The 16623-nt window shown below is 43.5% G+C and overlaps 1 protein-coding gene across 4 annotated transcripts in view; it reads right to left on the minus strand.

The window, feature by feature from the left end:
- Positions 1 to 16623, minus strand: part of nrxn3a (neurexin 3a) — a 244143-nt gene that overhangs the window by 91083 nt on the left and 136437 nt on the right. The gene's annotated exons all lie outside the window — the stretch shown is intronic.

Raw genomic sequence — 16623 nt, forward strand, 5'->3', positions numbered from 1 at the left:
CGTTCTCTTTTTTGAATAGAGGGTGCATAACATTCAACTGCCCCGAAGATCCCGACGCGAAGCCTGAAGGGTAAACACCAGGTTTACTAATCTACCCGCACAATTTGTCTCTGGTGTCGGAATGTCTCGGTATGTTAGTAGGCTACATTCAACAAAACACCATTTCATTTCGGGTTAAAATGTGTTGTAACTGCGTTACTGAGCATTGTGACGGGTAATATATTACCCACATTTCATTAGTAATGCGTTACATTACTTCGTTACAGCAAAAAGTAATATATTACTGTAACTCCGTTACTTTTGTAACGCGTTAAACCCAACACTGGAGGTGACAGAGATGGACACAGATGGTGAGGGGGATTCTGACTGTGTTTCAGTTGCAGATAGTCTCTCTCAGAACGCAGAGATATATTCTTTGGAAGAGATGAATGTCTTTTTAGAGGAGTCCTTTGGCAAGGCAGTGGAAGTGAGAGACTTTTTCCCTGACACTAACAAGTTTCTTCATACAGTGAGCACTCTTCAGAAAGTTGTAGGGTTAGACCTGCTGGATGAAAAGAGACGCTATCGTCTCAGGAAGCATGTAACTGCTATGAAAAAGTTACGAAAGGAAGCAAAAGAGGGAGGAAACTGAAAAGGTCTAAATAATTTCAACATGATCATGCAACACTGGGTGTCTCCTCTCTGCTGTGTGTACCTGTCTGTTCTTTTTCTCTATCTCCTTCCTCTAATGCAGGCTTTAAGGGTTGCTTCTTTAAACATTAACGGGGGTAGAAGTGCACAGAAAAGAGCTTTAGTGTTAGAGGTCTTTAATCAGAAAAATGAGATGTGATATTTCTGCAGGAAACGCACAGTGATAGCCTGAATGAGACGGACTGGGGAATGTGGTGGGGGGGTCAGTATGGACTCAGTCATGGCTCAAACCTTAGTGCTGGAGTAGCCTCTCTAAATGTGAAGATGTGATCCAGCACAGAGATAGTGGCAGGTAGAGCCTTGATGGTGAAAGTGGAACTGTTAGTTCTTTTTCACTTTTATTAATGTGTATGCACCCAATCAGGGCCCTGCACGTGTATCTGTGTTTCAGTTATTAAAAGACGAGCTAGACACTAGTGTACAGGGGGAGTGTGTTATACTGGGGGGGGACTGGAACGCTTGCACTAATGTCACTTTAGACAGAATAGGACAGGAGCCGCATCCTCAGTCGTCCCTTTTACTGTCACAGGTGATAAGAGAGGCTGACTTAGTGGATGTGTAGAGTATGAAGCACCCCTCTGTTAAACAATACACCTGGATGAGAATGCTAGATGGGGGCGTCAGTGCAGCCAGGCTAGACAGATTTTACATGTCTGCTTCTTCTATTACTCGTGCAGTGAACTATCACATCCAACCTGTTGGTTTCACAGACCATCAGCTAGTTTCTTTAGATTTGGTTTTATCCAACACAGAGAAGCCTAGATCGTTCTGGCAGTTTAATGTTAACATTTTACAAGATTTGATTTTCTGTGAGAATTTTAAATTGTTTTGGATCAACTGGAAATCAAAGAAAGAGTCTTTTCCCTCCCTGAGTCAGTGGTGGGAGGTAGGAAAGGCTCAGATTAGAGTGTTCTGCCAACAGTATACAGCCTACTCCACTGCAAACATTAGGAGAGCTATAGAGCAGTTAGAGAGGGAGATCAGAGAGTTAGAGAGTGTGTCTGCTCGAAATATAGAACAGTCCCTCCTAAAACAACAACAGCTTAACTGTTTTCTTCAGGAGAAGGCCAAGGTAGCTCTGATCAGAGCCCGTTTTACTTCCATGAGAGACATTGATGCACCAACCACCTTTTTCTTCAACCTGGAGAGGTCTGTGGGCCAAAGGAAGCAGATGGTATGTCTGCGTCTCCCCGATGGACAGGTAACCTCTGAACCTGCTGAGATGAGGAGGCATGCAGTGTCCTTCTACACAGACCTGTTCAAAGCCGAAGGTTGTGACGTGGAAGCTGCTGATGAACTTCTTCAGGGTCTTCCACAGCTGAGTCCAGCCGAAAGTGACACCCTGGGCTCTGACATTACGCTGGAGGAACTGACCTCTGCTGTGACACAGATGGCCGCCGGCAAGGCTCCGGGCATTGACGGTTTACCTGCAGACTTTTTATAACATTTCTGGAGTATTCTGGGACATGACTTGCTAGACGTATTGATGGAGTCCTTTGGGAAAGGGACTCTTCCAGCTTCCTGTAGGCGTGCAGTGATTTCACTGTTGCCTAAGAAAGGAGATCTAACCCTGCTTAAGAACTGAAGACCTGTGGCTCTCCTATGTACGGACTATAAGATACTGTCAAAGGTCTTAGCAAACAGACTGAAGTGTTTTATTGAACTTCTTATCGGTACTGATCAGACATATTGTATCCCTGGCAGATCAATTGTGGACAATTTGTTTTTGATGAGAGACACTTTTGATGTTTGCAAACTGTATAATATAAATGTTGGTATTATTTCTATTGACCAGGAGAAGGCGTTTGATCGTGTGGATCACACTTTTTTGGCTGCCACTTTGCAGGCTTTTAGTGTTGGGAGCATTTTTTGTCCTGGGTGAAGTGTTTGTACAGTGATGCATGTTGTGTTGTGAAGGTGGGGGGAGGGCTGAGCCCGACCTGTACCAGTTAAAAGGGGGATCAGGCAGGGCTGCCCTATCTCAGGCCTATTATATAGTATTGCCATCGAGCCGCTTTTGTGCAGACTTAGAAACCGTCTGAGGGGCCTGTGTCTGCCAGAGTCAGCTCAGGCCCCCCCGGTGGTTGTATCAGCTTATGCTGATGATGTCAGTGTTTTTGTCCAGGGTCAGTGAGATATCCAGGAGCTACAGGACAGTTTAGCTTTGTATAGGAAGGCTGCTTCAGCCAAAGTTAACTGGGAGAAGAGTGAGGCAGTTTTGGTAGGTCAGTGGAGTGTAGGAAATAGGCCCAGTCTTCCTGGTAACCTTAGCTGGGGAAACAAGGGTTTAAAGGTCCTGGGAGTTTGGTTGGGGTCTGAGGACATGGTGGCACAGAACTGGGAGGGATTGCTGGGAAAGGTGCAAGCAAAATTAGCCAAATTGAAATGGCTGCTACCCCAGCTGTCCTACAGGGGAAGAGTTCTTGTAGCCAACAATCTGGTTGCCTCGTCTCTGTGGCACAGACTCCAGGTGTTAACCCCACCGTCGGGCCTCATGAAACAACTGCAGCGGCTCCTCGTGGATTTCTTCTGGTCGGGTCATCACTGGGTGCCAGCATCGGTCCTGTACCTGCCTGTGGCAGAGGGGGGGCAGGGCCTTGTGGACATTACTGCAAGGACTGCTGCTTTTAGACTGCAGGCAGCTCAGCGGCTGCTGTCTGGTGCCTCTCCCTGCTGGCTGGCTATGGCCCGGCTGTTGCTCTGGAGGGCAGGGGGCTTTGGTTTTGATAAACACCTGTTTCTGCTGAAGGCCCCTGCGTACAAGATAACTGGACTTGCTCCTTTCTACTGCTCAGTCATCAATGCCTGGAAGATTCTGAGTTTTACCAGACCACCCGACCCCCGGCCTGGGATGTGGCTGTTTGAGGAGCCACTGTTTGACACTGGTTTTCATTCTGGAACCCTTTTCTCTTCGGCCACCCTAAAAAATGCGTCCATTCAATCAATCAATCAATGTTCATTTATATAGCCCAATATCACAAATGTTACATTTGTCTCAGTAGTCTTCACAGTGTGTACAGAATATCAGTATGACAATATGACACCCTCTGTCCTTAGACCATCTGTCCTTAGACCCTCTGTCCTTAGACCCTCACATCGTACAAGGAAAAACTTCCGGGGAAAACCCACAATTTAAAGGGAAAAATGGGAGACACCTCAGGGAGAGCAACAGAGGAGGGATCCCTCTCCCAGGACGGACAGACGTGCAATAGATGCCATGTGTAAATCGAAAAGATAATACATTTTACAGCATAGTTATTCATTGAAGCGGGAGTGGTAAAACTTGGCCATTTGACGGGGGTCTCCACAGAAAAACTGGCTGAGGTGACGGGCATTCGATCAACCCGAGTTCTGGAGAACCTGGTAGATGAGGTGTGGCAGTCACTGTCGCCATCCCACCAGACTTTTGCTCTGGATGCAGATCTGGCTGACCAGTGGAGAAAGGGACATGATTATGTTTTTCCTGCCTTGAGTGTGGGTCCTGCGGTGGGGGAATGGAGAGAGGAGGATGGTCTCCTGCTATCACTGGGGACTCTAACACCTGGAACGTTCAGCTCCTGCAATGGGAAGCAGCTATATCTTAGCTGCGTAAAGGTGCTAAACCTCAGCTCTCTTCCAGGCGTCAGAGAGTCGAGGTGGACGGATGTGTTTGGCCTGGGCTCTTCCCCTCAGGGCAGCTGGAGGATCCTGTATAAATCTCCGGTTGAGAAACGGATGGCTGACATCCAATGGAGAGTTATACACGGTGCAATAGCCACTAACAAATACAGAGCTCATTTTGAACTGGGCACAAGGGGGGGCTGTCCATTCTGTTTTATGGCAGAAACATTGGAGCATTTAGTGGTGTCCTGATTGGCTGGTCTTAAAACAATGTTACAGGAGTGGGTGGAAGGGTTGGGGAGGTTTTCTCCATACCACTTTTTGTCCATGGCCCCAAATACATCCTGAAAAAGAAAGAAACCCTACTATTGATGAATGTCTTGTTTGCTAATGCAAAATGAGCAATCTGGAAAAGTAGGAAGAACCAAGTTGCTGGAGTGGGATGGACGGATGCAGTGCTCTGTCTGAGGGGGCTGGTGGCAGCGCGTCTGAGGGTGGAGCATGCGTACTATACGCTGATCAATCATCTGCAGGGGTTTCTGGATGTGTGGGCTGTTGGGCAGGTTCTGTGCTCGCTGGGGGAGAATGACTCTCTAATATTGAAGTTTTAAAGGATAGGTGTAGTTTTTGTTTTTAAAGTGTGTAAAAGAGGATGTTTTTAAATGGGTAAAACGCTTTCAAATGGGGTTTTCAAATTATATGTATTTGGTAGTCATGAAAATCTGTTTATTTATTTGATTGTGTAATGTATTAGGTTTATTCCGACTCTTTTGCAAAGTGGTAAAACAAATGCAAATACAATTTGTTTTAAAAATCTTCTTCTTCTTCTTCTTCTTCTTCTTCTTCTTCTTCTTCTTCTTCTTCTTCTTCTTCTTCTTCTTCTTCTTCTTCTTCTTCTTCTTCTTCTTTTTCTTCTTCTTCTTCTTCTTCTTCTTCTTCTTCTTCTTCTTCTTCTTCTTCTTCTTCTTCTTCTTCTTCTTCTTCTTCTTCTTCTTCTTCTTCTTGTAGTGTTGTCATTTTTAGTGGCTCAGTATGCCCAGCTGGGATATTTGCCTGACATGCAAGACACCTGCTTACCGATGCTTCTGATTTGTGATCAATATCTGGAAACCAAACCAGTGGGAATCACCATTCTGGTGCCCCTCAGTACAATGTCTGATGCGTGTGATACTGTCAGCTCGCTGCTAACTTGTCGGAACTGTTTTAATATGGCAGCATGTTAAGATAAGATAAGACTTTATTTATCCAGAAGGAAATTGTTGTGCCACAGTTACACAAATACAATATACACGGCAGCATAATAGTAAAACTGTACACTTACAGTGCAGTAAAAATTAAATATCTACAGGAAACATAGACGGTCACATAATTAATGTAAATATTTAGTAGTGCAAAAAAACGTAGTGGCAGATTGCACGTTATCATAGCACATTATAAAATAATAATAATATTGCACATGTTATATAGCAGCGAGTGTTTTGTAATGATGGTAATGATATTTATATTGCACATAGTGTTGGTGTGGAAGTTCTGAGTTCCCTTTACTTAAGGGTGAAGAGTTAAAGAGTTTGATGGCCCCTGGGAGGAAAGACCTCCTGTGGCATACCGTGGTGGTCTTCAGTGGTCTCAGTCTGTGGCTGAATATGCTCCGGTAGGAAACCAGTGTGGCATGCAGGGGGTGAGACCCGTTGTCGAGAATATTGAAAGGAAGAAACGTCATTAGGAGAGCAGCTTTTCCAGAGAAGGACGCATTTCGGAGGACATGTGAAGATCAACAAGAAGTCCTGCATCATCTGCATCGATCGGGTTGTGCATCTACAAATTTGACGGTGATGAAAAACCATCTTATTTTCCTCGTCAGTAGGCTATATTATTCATTCTAGCATTACTTCAAAAAATGTTTAAAATCAAACTGATGCTCAGCCAGCCAGCTGGGAGCTAGGGAGTGTGTGATTTAAAAATGTCACTTATGAGGCCTCTTTGAATAGCTCAAACATTTATATGTCCTTGCATTTCAGAGTCATCATGTTTTATCAAATGCTAACCGTTTTGGATCATCTGTGCATTTTCTTAAGATTGGTTAGCTGTAACGTTGAGAGGGGTCTGCCTGCAGACCTCCAATGTCAGGACAGTTCCGGTGCAGACCTCCACTGTCAGGACACCTCCACTGTCAGTACAGGAAGTGACGATTCTGACGAATACGTTTTTTTCCCCGCCCACCGAACGACTCGTCTGATGGTTTTTGCAAATCAGTAAGGTAAGGTGCGTGACCTGTTTGCACTATCCAAAACAATGAATGCAGTCTAAATGTATTGTTTCGCAGACAAAACAACATTTATCGATATAATATGTGACCCGCTCTATCGAAATCAGTCAGAAGTCGCAACGGCTCATTTCAAAATAAACGTGGATTTACGTAAAAAACTATTTTTTCGGGGTTCGGGTGTTTTGTTTGATTTTAAACAAACAAAGTCTTGGCTTTCAGAATATGATACTTTTATTTCCAAAATCACACAATAAATACATGTTTGAAGCTTGTAAAGGGACGAAGACAGGCACCTCTCATTCGCAATCTGCTCTTCCGCAGCGCCGCCCCCCCCTCCCTCCGGCTGACATTATGAATGTAAGAGTATAGTATTCATAGATAACACGGCAGGGTCCGTTACAGTTTGTTTTCATCTGATTTCAAATAAACAAAGTCTTGGCTTTCAGAATATTAAACTTGTTTCGGCAAATTCAGATGATAAATACAACTTTGAAGCTTCGGCATTATTACAAGCGGAGAACGGAGTAACTTAACGTCACAGCAAGCATAACAACAGCCGGTGTTTCTCGTGAGTGTTTTCCCCGGGAAACAAACACAATACACACAAACGCAAAATTACACAAACACACACACACACGTATACACACACACTCGCGAGCTTCCCCTCCAAATGAAAATATCTTCCCTCCGTAGTATTTTGATCATTTGCTAATAATCAATCAGATCGATGGATTCCAGAGAAGAGGAAACTTTGAAGGCCTTTTTCTCAAAATGATGACTCGGTGACAGTCATTATATAATGTGACATATTTCGCTTAATATTTGGAGTACAAAGACAATCCTGATATAATTAGAAAGCTAGGAATAGCTAAGAGAGGCTGTCAAGCTTTGGGAGGAAAAACCTGACGAATGTGACGAGGATGAGATGGAGGCAATCTTGGAGCCATTCAAGTTTAGGTTTGAACATATGGAAGACATGTGGACCTTCTTAAAGGAATGGTATGCTCATGACACTCATTTTTAAATAATTATCATCCAATAAAACAGACCAGTCTCTGCCAGTCTTTTTTTTTTTTTTTTTTAATCCGATGACATTATCAGTGATTTTAAACTGATTAATTACCGAAATAACATCAACACTGTGGGCGGCGCCATTTTACCGGACGTGACGTAAACCATGCGTTTGGTTTCGAGTACACGTTGATGTTCATGTTATTTACTGTAGTTACTCTCTTCAAATATGCCTCATTGTATCGCGAAACATTGCCACAATTCTGATAGGAACAATCCACGGAATGCTCGGTTCCATCTGTTGCCAAAAGGTAAGCGTAGGAAGTACGTTCGGAGGCAGTGGCTAGCGAAATGTGCTCGGCCCGAACCGAAAGATCCACAGGCGCATGTATGCAGCGAACATTTCAAGTTTCCGGACGACTACTCTGAGAGTATGATAAAACATAACATGGGATTTATTGAACAACCATTACTTAATGGAGATGCAGTGCCATCGGTCTTTCTGGTGTCATCACCGACCAGGACACCAGTTCGGCCAGTTGAGAAATCGCCCTCTGCAAGTGTGAAGCGACGGAGGACCAGAAGTAGTGCTCGGAGTAAGAATAAGGTATGTTATAGCGCATTTCCATTGCAGCGGGTAGCCCCGTTTAAACGTCCTTTATCGTCCAGGACAGTTTTTGGTGGCCTTTCCATATAGCGTAGTACCGGCTAGTGGGTATTTTCCCCCAGTTTTTCCGGCGCCATAAAATCATGGTTCTAGGGCCAGGGACAACGAGGCTGAGTATGCTAAACTAGAGAGGGAATCGCTAGCAAAGGTGGTACTACATGCATACATATCTAGTAATCAAAATCATTGTATCTACTAAGTAGTACTAAGTAGGCTCGAACCTGTATGGCTGAATTCCCCCTTTCAATCTCTTCATATTGCTCAAAACTCCGCCATGTTTTCGTGTGTTTACAAAGTGAACGCATGGATGACGTCACGACCATCACGTGACTACTGAAAATGGGAAAAATGGCAGCGGCCTGACAGAATATACAGGTTTTGATAAAAAAGAGCTATAAAATCATTATTTACCGGGGAATATCGCTGATTTCTTCAGGGTATGGTTTAAACATAATGTTTCACTAAATACTGAAGTTTTGATTAATTATCTAATGAGTGGAGCATTCCTTTAAACGAGATCAGAGAAAAAAGAGGGTATCTGGCATTCTGCGAATGCATTTCTGTTGTTTGAATAAAGGGCAACAGGAAGTTGGAACACTTTGTCAGTTTTTGTGTGTTTTGCTTTGTTTTGTTTTTCAATGAAGCATTTGATAATTCACCTTGATTATACCATGAACACCACAGAGGAATGTTGGTTTACTTTAAGATAAGCCTTTTATTGTCTCCCGCATCACACCACAAGGACAATTTAGGAGTCCATCAAGGGGATCTAGCAGAAAAAATAACTACCAAATATGAAAATAATTGACATTTTAATACACAATGGAATCTAAAATGGATATCATTTCTAGCAAATTGTTTAATATGCAGATTCTTAATCCAATAGTGCAGTAAAGGGAGAAATAAAGTAGGAGTGAAGTGAAACAGTCTATTGGTCTTCAACCTTCCTAAATTTTCCCACACTACTCCGCTCCTACGCTCGCTTCACTGGCTTCCGGTAACTGCTAGAATCCACTTCAAGACACTGGTACTTGCGTACCATGCTGCGAATGGATCTGGCCCTTCGTACATCCAGGACATGGTTAAACCGTACACCCCAACGCGTGCACTACGCTCTGCATCAGCCAAACGACTCGCTGCGCCCTCGCTGCGAGGGGGACCCAAGTTCCCATCAGCGAAAACACGTGGGTTTGCTGTCCTGGCTCCAGGATGGTGGAATGAGCTCCCCATTGACATCAGGACAGCAGATAGCTTGCACATCTTCCGGCGCAAACTGAAAACTCATCTCTTTCGACTCCACTTCGAGCGATAGAACTATTAACGAAGCACTTTTATACTAATAAAGGACTGGCTTACCTAAAGCCAGTTGAGTAGCACTTGAAATGTTTTTGCTCTATGAAACCTGATGTACTTATATGATTCTGTTTTCTTCAAGTTGTATTTTGTTGGACGAACGCACTTATTGTAAGTCGCTTTGGATAAAAGCGTCAGCTAAATGCAATGTAATGTAATGTATTGTAATAGCAAACAGTAATTAGACTATAGAGCTAACATAATTATACATAACATTTTCAGGCTTATGACATAAATAAGAGGCTAATAATTTTATGAAAATAAATATGGTTTTAACTAACTTCTACTGCCCTCTTAAGTGGTGTCATGCTGACATAGTTAAAATATGTATCATACAAGTAGACAAATCATCTTGTTATATCAAATACCCACAGCTGTCGGTTAATCATATCATCTGTAGTATATCGTCTTTATTTTTATGTTATTATTATACAAAGATAAATAAGGAAGTGTGTGTTATATGGCAGAGGTTTCAGCTCCGATTATTACATCAAAGAGGCTTAATGTTTTATATTATTTGTATTTCACTATAGCTATGTGGACGGTGTCAAGGTGTGTAACTAAAATACAAGATGTCGTCTTGTATATTACAAGATATATATAAATATATACGATTTTATTTCGTATTTGCGTGCATTTCCTGTTTCGGAACTGATATTAACTACAATACAAGGTCTCCCTATATATATATATATATATATATATGCGGCGGAGGTGGGGAGGTTCCAGCTGGGAACCTCCACCCCGCTGCGGGACCCGTGGGACCCGTGGGACCCGTGGGACCCCTGGACGGTGCGTCTTGGTCACGCTTCATATCGGCCGGCCCGGGAAGGAAGAGACACGCAGAGTGGGGGAAGTCCCCCACCCCTACGCAGCAAACCCTCCCGGCCATCAGAGTCGAACCCGCAGTTCGGAGGAACCGACCGTCAGAGCACCGGCACTAGGCCGGGCCGGCGCGGAGGCCCTCCGACAGTGGGTCGCGTTTGCCATTCGATCAGTGAGGGGAGAAAAATGCAACAAAAATTGTCAAAATCCGTTAATATATGGATGAGTGGGGGGCGGGCTGGACACAGGCCGTGGGGGGACACCCGAGACCGGGCAATGTCCCCGGTAGAAACCGGGTGAAATAGCCCAAAAAATAATAAAACCGGGGAAAATAGGGGGGAAAGTGAAAAAAAGTGTACGAAAATAGGCACTCGTGAGGCGGGCAGAGTCCCCTGTCAACTCCCGTTACATTCCTCCATGGTGTCATTTGAGTTTATATATACAGTCTATGCTTTTGAGCGAAACACTTTTACGAGAACCAGGCTGGGGGGTCAAAAGGGCTTGACCAAGGCCGACCCAAAGTGCACGGTGGGCGGACTCATCACCTCCGTGATGAGTCTCCATTGTGATTCGGTGGGCGGGAAAAAAAACGTGTTCGTCAGAATCGTCACTTCCTGTACTGACAGTGGAGGTGTTCTGAGAGTGGAGGTCTGCACCGGAACTGTCCTGACAGTGGAGGTCTGTAGGCAGGCTCCCATGGTAACGTTAGCAGTTGATATATTTGCCCCTTGTTAATAGCTGCAAATGCGACGAAAAAACACGAAACTAACTTGACGGTTGGAATGGAGTTGGGATAAGTAGAAAGGTGGTTTTGAGAGGAGAGCAAGCTGATGTTAATGTGTGTTAGTGTTTATTGATTTATTTTAACGTTGATTTCGTAGCCAACTTGGTTTATTATACATTTCAGCACGAAGATTGATACAGGTGGTACAGAAAAACAGCCAGTAATATACTGGGCTTCTTGTTGACATATGTTAGCCTAATCAACATTAATGCATCATATGTTTCATTATGCATTTGGTTAGTGTCTTTGTCTGTTCTCTACAGGTGTCTGCCACCGCAGCTGACGTTGAGACAACCTTCACTCTACCTGCAAGTCCTCGTCTGATACTGCTTGGTATACATTTCATTGATAGACATATTATATCAGATTGGCCATTGTTCTTTGAGTTTACAGATATTTATGCAAGGTGAGATGCATTCTGATGTTGCTAAGTCACCACTGGACGGCGATGGATGATCACCCTTGAGGGCCGTGTCATATCTGAGGGCATCACACCAACTTTTTTGACGGGACTTGTTGCTGTCATTTGCGATCTACTATTCAACCTGCAGTATCAGGAAGAGGCAGCCGGTACTCTGGAATTCATTCAGAGGTAAGACTCCTTTCATTTCCTTGTAATCATTATGTTTTTTTTAATGCTGTCAAAATTATCGCGTTAACGGCGGTAATTCATTTTTTGAATTAATTGCGTTAAAATATTTAACGCATTTAACGCATGTGCAGAATGGCCCGCCCCATACGTGCCACCAGTGGCAGCGCCAGGGTATGGCTGGGGTAGGCTACACCCATACCAAGAAATGGCTTGAAAAATGATGTTAAAGTAAGCAAAATAAAGTCCGCCAACTCGCGCCGAGAATTGCACAGTTAGTAAGATTGATTTCAGCAGCCACTTTTGTCACGTAGTGATCGTTTTCTCAATAGAACATCTTTGATAATGTCTTCTGGCCAATCAGAATCAAGATAACGGCGTGGTGTTGTTGCAGGAAGTCCCGACGGAGAATACTTTTGCTGTAGTACAGGGGTGCACATAACGGGTACGGGTTATGTGCGTAATCTGAAATGCGTACCGTCACTTGTGTCACAAAGTGCATTTGCGTACCGACGTAGGCTACTTGTGAAGCTTTTCCAGAAGGCGGTTAGATCACCGGACGACAGAGTCGGTCTCCGTGTGCACAGACAGGGCTGCTGTTAACGTCGGTCTGTACAACGGAATTGTGCCAAAACTACGCCAACCGGCTGCGGAGGGAGACTCCCCCCCCTTCACTGGAGAACTGCGCTAAAACAGCTGATCACAACGTTCACACTCTGTGGTCACTAAGTACTCCACTAGCTGCCCCCCCCGTCGACTTTCCTGAAGTACTCCCCCGTTGATAGAAATCAACACGTAATGCATTAAGACCCCACGGTTTGATGATTGATAGGTATGTGGGCTGTCTTTCATTTTGACACACAGTATGTTAAATGGATATATCCGCCTTCTTTCATTTATCTTTCCATTCCCACAACAATATACATAAATAAACGGCATATTTTGGACATAGTTCGAATGGTGATTAATCATGATTAATTAATTTTTAAGATGTGATTAATCTGATTAACATTTTTAATCATTTGACAGCCCTAGTTTTTTTATTTACAATTAAAATCTTTGAAACCTGAATAACCACAAATCATTACTTTGCTCACTTAAAGGGATAGTTTGGATTTTTTTAACATAAGATGCTGGTATTAGTTACTTACCGGTATTGACACAGACATTAACTCTGGCAGGCAGTCAGAAATGTCCCTGCCAGCTGGTCAATTGTTAGGCAAAAATGCAGAACATGGGGTCAGGTAACAACAACATTTCAAGCCTCAAAAAAACAAAACATGAACCATTCACACGAGAATACAACATATATTGAGTAATTCTGCTGCTTGAACTCTCTATATCTTGAACATATTTTCTTTGTTAATTATGTGTATTACTATTCAGTGGAGCCGATTCCAATATCAAGCCGCCGATAATCTTGAATAGAGGCGTAATATGTGAACTGGCTCCAGTGCGTAGTAATACACTGGCAATTTTCAACAAATTAAATAGTTCCAAGATATAGAAGGGTCTGATAGGAAAAATCAAGCAGCGGAATTACACTAAATACCTCATTATGTCAGTACCGGTTAGTAACTCATATCACATTATGGAATAAAACCCAAACTACCCCTTTAAGACAACAAAGTGTTCCTAATAGTTTTCCATTCAGACTCTGATCTTAAAACATTCCTGATTTCAGGCGCTTCCTTGGTATCAACCCAGAGAGAGGAACAAAGGCCATCCGGGGCAAGGTTGTCTCCAAGAAGACGGCTGTGATCGTCCAGAAGAAGTCTGCCACAGTCAACACACACGTCTCCACACGACTGAAGAACCTCCTTGACTTTGAATGGGACTTCATACAGTATACTGTAGGTCAGTGAGCTCTCTCTCGTCTCTCACTCTCTCACTCCATGTGTTGTTTTGACAGACTGATGTTGCCACATTATGCCACAAGACACTTTGGTATTACCAGCTTCATACAGTAAGCATTGAATCAGCTGGATGAGGGCAGCGTGATTGGCTGCTGCCTGCCCAGCCTTCCAGGGGGCTACGTGGATTGGCCGGTGGTTGTTTAAAGCGAGGGACCGGGACATTTACCAGGAGAGCCGGGAGAATGGAAAAGGTGAAGCTACGAGGCGGAAGAGCGAACGGGAAGCAAGGCTCTGGACGGATCGACGAGGAAGCGACCGTGAGGCGAGGGTCCACGGTGGAAGCTCTGCTGCACGCCGATTTGCTGTACGGCTGCCAGACGCTGATCCACGGGTCAGTTAAAGGCAGTATTGCAACGCTCTCAAGTTCCTGATTATTGCAACGCTGTCAAGTTCTTGTCTTTTGCACCGCTCGCTTGTACCTATCAGGGCCAGTGCGCCTCTGAGTCGGACACGCTCCGAACTATTGGGAGACGCACGCCAAGTCTCCAGCACGGCGCTATAATCACCCAATCACATTTCGAAAAAACTAAACGTAATATCTCACTACAAAAACAAACGCAAATATTTAATTTTAAAAAGTAAAGTCCTTTCAAGTCATCTGTCTCAAGCTTAAGTCAAGTCTCAAGTCATGAATACCAAGTCAAAGTCAAGTCTTTTATCAATGTTAGTCAAGCAAGTCTCAAGTCCAAAAATATGCGACTCCCCACCTCTGCTCTGTGATCTTTTACTGTTAGTTTTACCATTGGTAGTCCCTCCAGCCAGCAGGGGGTGGGGTAGAGCAGTAACAGCCTGAATGACAGGGTGGTCGATAGGCACTGCATTACTTGGCCTTGTGATACGTTTCAATGTGAGAAGTTTGGCTGATATGGTCCCTTAAATATTACTGTCCATGATGGGGATTAAAGAACTGGGTGCCAGCAAGTGCTTATTTTGCATAATGTTCACAATAATGCATATTTTAAGCAGATGTCTGTAACCCACAGAACAATACATATTTTAATTAATTAATTAATTAACAAATGCTAAATTGAGTTGTTGTATTGTCAATCAAGTAATCTACTGGCAACCCCTAACCAGAATGTTACTGTGAAGTATTACATTTTTTACAGTAATCAACTGAAATTGTTCAGTATGAATACTGTATAATTTCAGTATATTGCTGGCGTCTCTGCTGCCAGTATTTTACTGTTAATTGAAAAAATACAGCAGTATACTGTATTTTATGTTTACAGTAAGAGGCTGTAAAGTCATTTCACGGTATGAGTACTGTAGTATTACAGTAGAGTGCAGGCGTCTGTGCTGCCAGCACTTTACTGCTATTTGACAGGAAAATGTGTTACAGTGTAGCTACTGACCATGCTACAGCAGTGAGCAGCAGAGGTGGGGCTATGGCTTCATCGTTATCAGGAAATGATCGTATAGGACGTACACACGGAGCCGTTTGGCCCCCCAGAGCGTTCCGTTTTCAGATCTATCCACCTTGGGACAATTTATCGTTTGCTGGGTCCGTTTCCGCGGTTCCGTTACGGCCATGTGTGAACGAACGGGTTATACGCGAGAGAAAAGTAGCGGATACAACCCGTTTCGTTCTCTTGTAAACACCACCTAAGCTTCTAGTCTGTTATTCTTAACTCAATCAGCATGACAGAGTGATTCAATCAGCATGACAGTGATCTCCAGCCTGGTCCTCATCAACACTCTGATCTGTGTTAACCAGAGAATCACTGACATGATGTCAGCTATTCCTTTTTGGCAGGGCTGAAATGTAGTGCAAATGTTCTTTTTGGTATTAAGTACATTTTCATGGCAAAGAGGGACTTTGCCATACATTGCAGTTCATTTGATCACTCTCCGTAACATTCTGCAGTACATGCAAATTGCCATCATATAAACTGAGGCAGCAGACTTTGTGAAAATTAATATTTGTGTCATTCTCAAAACTTTTGGCCACAGCTGTATACTCTGCATCACTGTTATGCTATTTTCTTGTACTGCTACCAGGTGGTGCATAATCAAATGAGAGCACAATACATTCTGATGAATATCATGATACTATCTAAGTTCTTTATCTGTGTTCACTGCTGACTTCTGATCCAGTTCTTCAGTTTAGTGCTCCTCAAGCATCTGCCATTTAACAAAATCATTCTGCAGGTTTATTTTAATCAAACTGCAGATTTGGCCATCATTGCTATTGGTTGAGGTTTACATAGTCAACAAATGTATTAAAAACCCTTAGAACTCTTTCCCACTCTGCTCACAGGATAAGAGCTGCTTCTCGTTCAAGGGTACCTTCTTCATAGTCTGTATTTTAAGACTGAATAACATCAAGACTGACCTGGTCCAATTATGCTTCAAATATGACCTGCTTTCCATTTTTTCAAACCCCAAAACTATTAATCGTTTGTGTTCTATAGTGAATGTCTACTGATAGTGACAATAGGTGCTTTCACACCGGAGTACTTTTCCCAGTATAGTTCCGATATAGTTCAGAAAATGTGCGTTTACACCAAAGAAATCCGGAACTAGAACTTAGTTAATGAGAACCTTTTCACCCCCTTTTCAGTCCCTGCTAGAGAGCAGGTACTTTCGTGGGAGAAAAAGGTTCCTATGTCTGATTGGCTGGGCGGATTACAAATCACGCCCCGTAAAACTCCCAAAAAGTGTTGTGAAGCCGCCATTTTATTTTCCTCGCATTATCATTATTAGCATTAGCATTAGCCCAGCGCACAAACGCAGAGAGACTAACTTATGGCAACACAAAAGAAAACATGGGAGCGGTGGAAATGAGGAGGTGTCGGCGTTCTGGCGATTTACTCGGAAGGCTTCAGTAGAAGCTGCTGGGAGTCCCAGCAGCTTCTACTGAAGCCTTCCCCAACTCAGGGGACTTTGGGCGGCAGTATACGCCGTGAAGTTGTTTGCGGC

This window comes from Gymnodraco acuticeps, unplaced genomic scaffold (genome assembly GCF_902827175.1).
Source record: "Gymnodraco acuticeps unplaced genomic scaffold, fGymAcu1.1, whole genome shotgun sequence".
In the NCBI taxonomy this organism is placed as follows: domain Eukaryota; kingdom Metazoa; phylum Chordata; class Actinopteri; order Perciformes; family Bathydraconidae; genus Gymnodraco; species Gymnodraco acuticeps.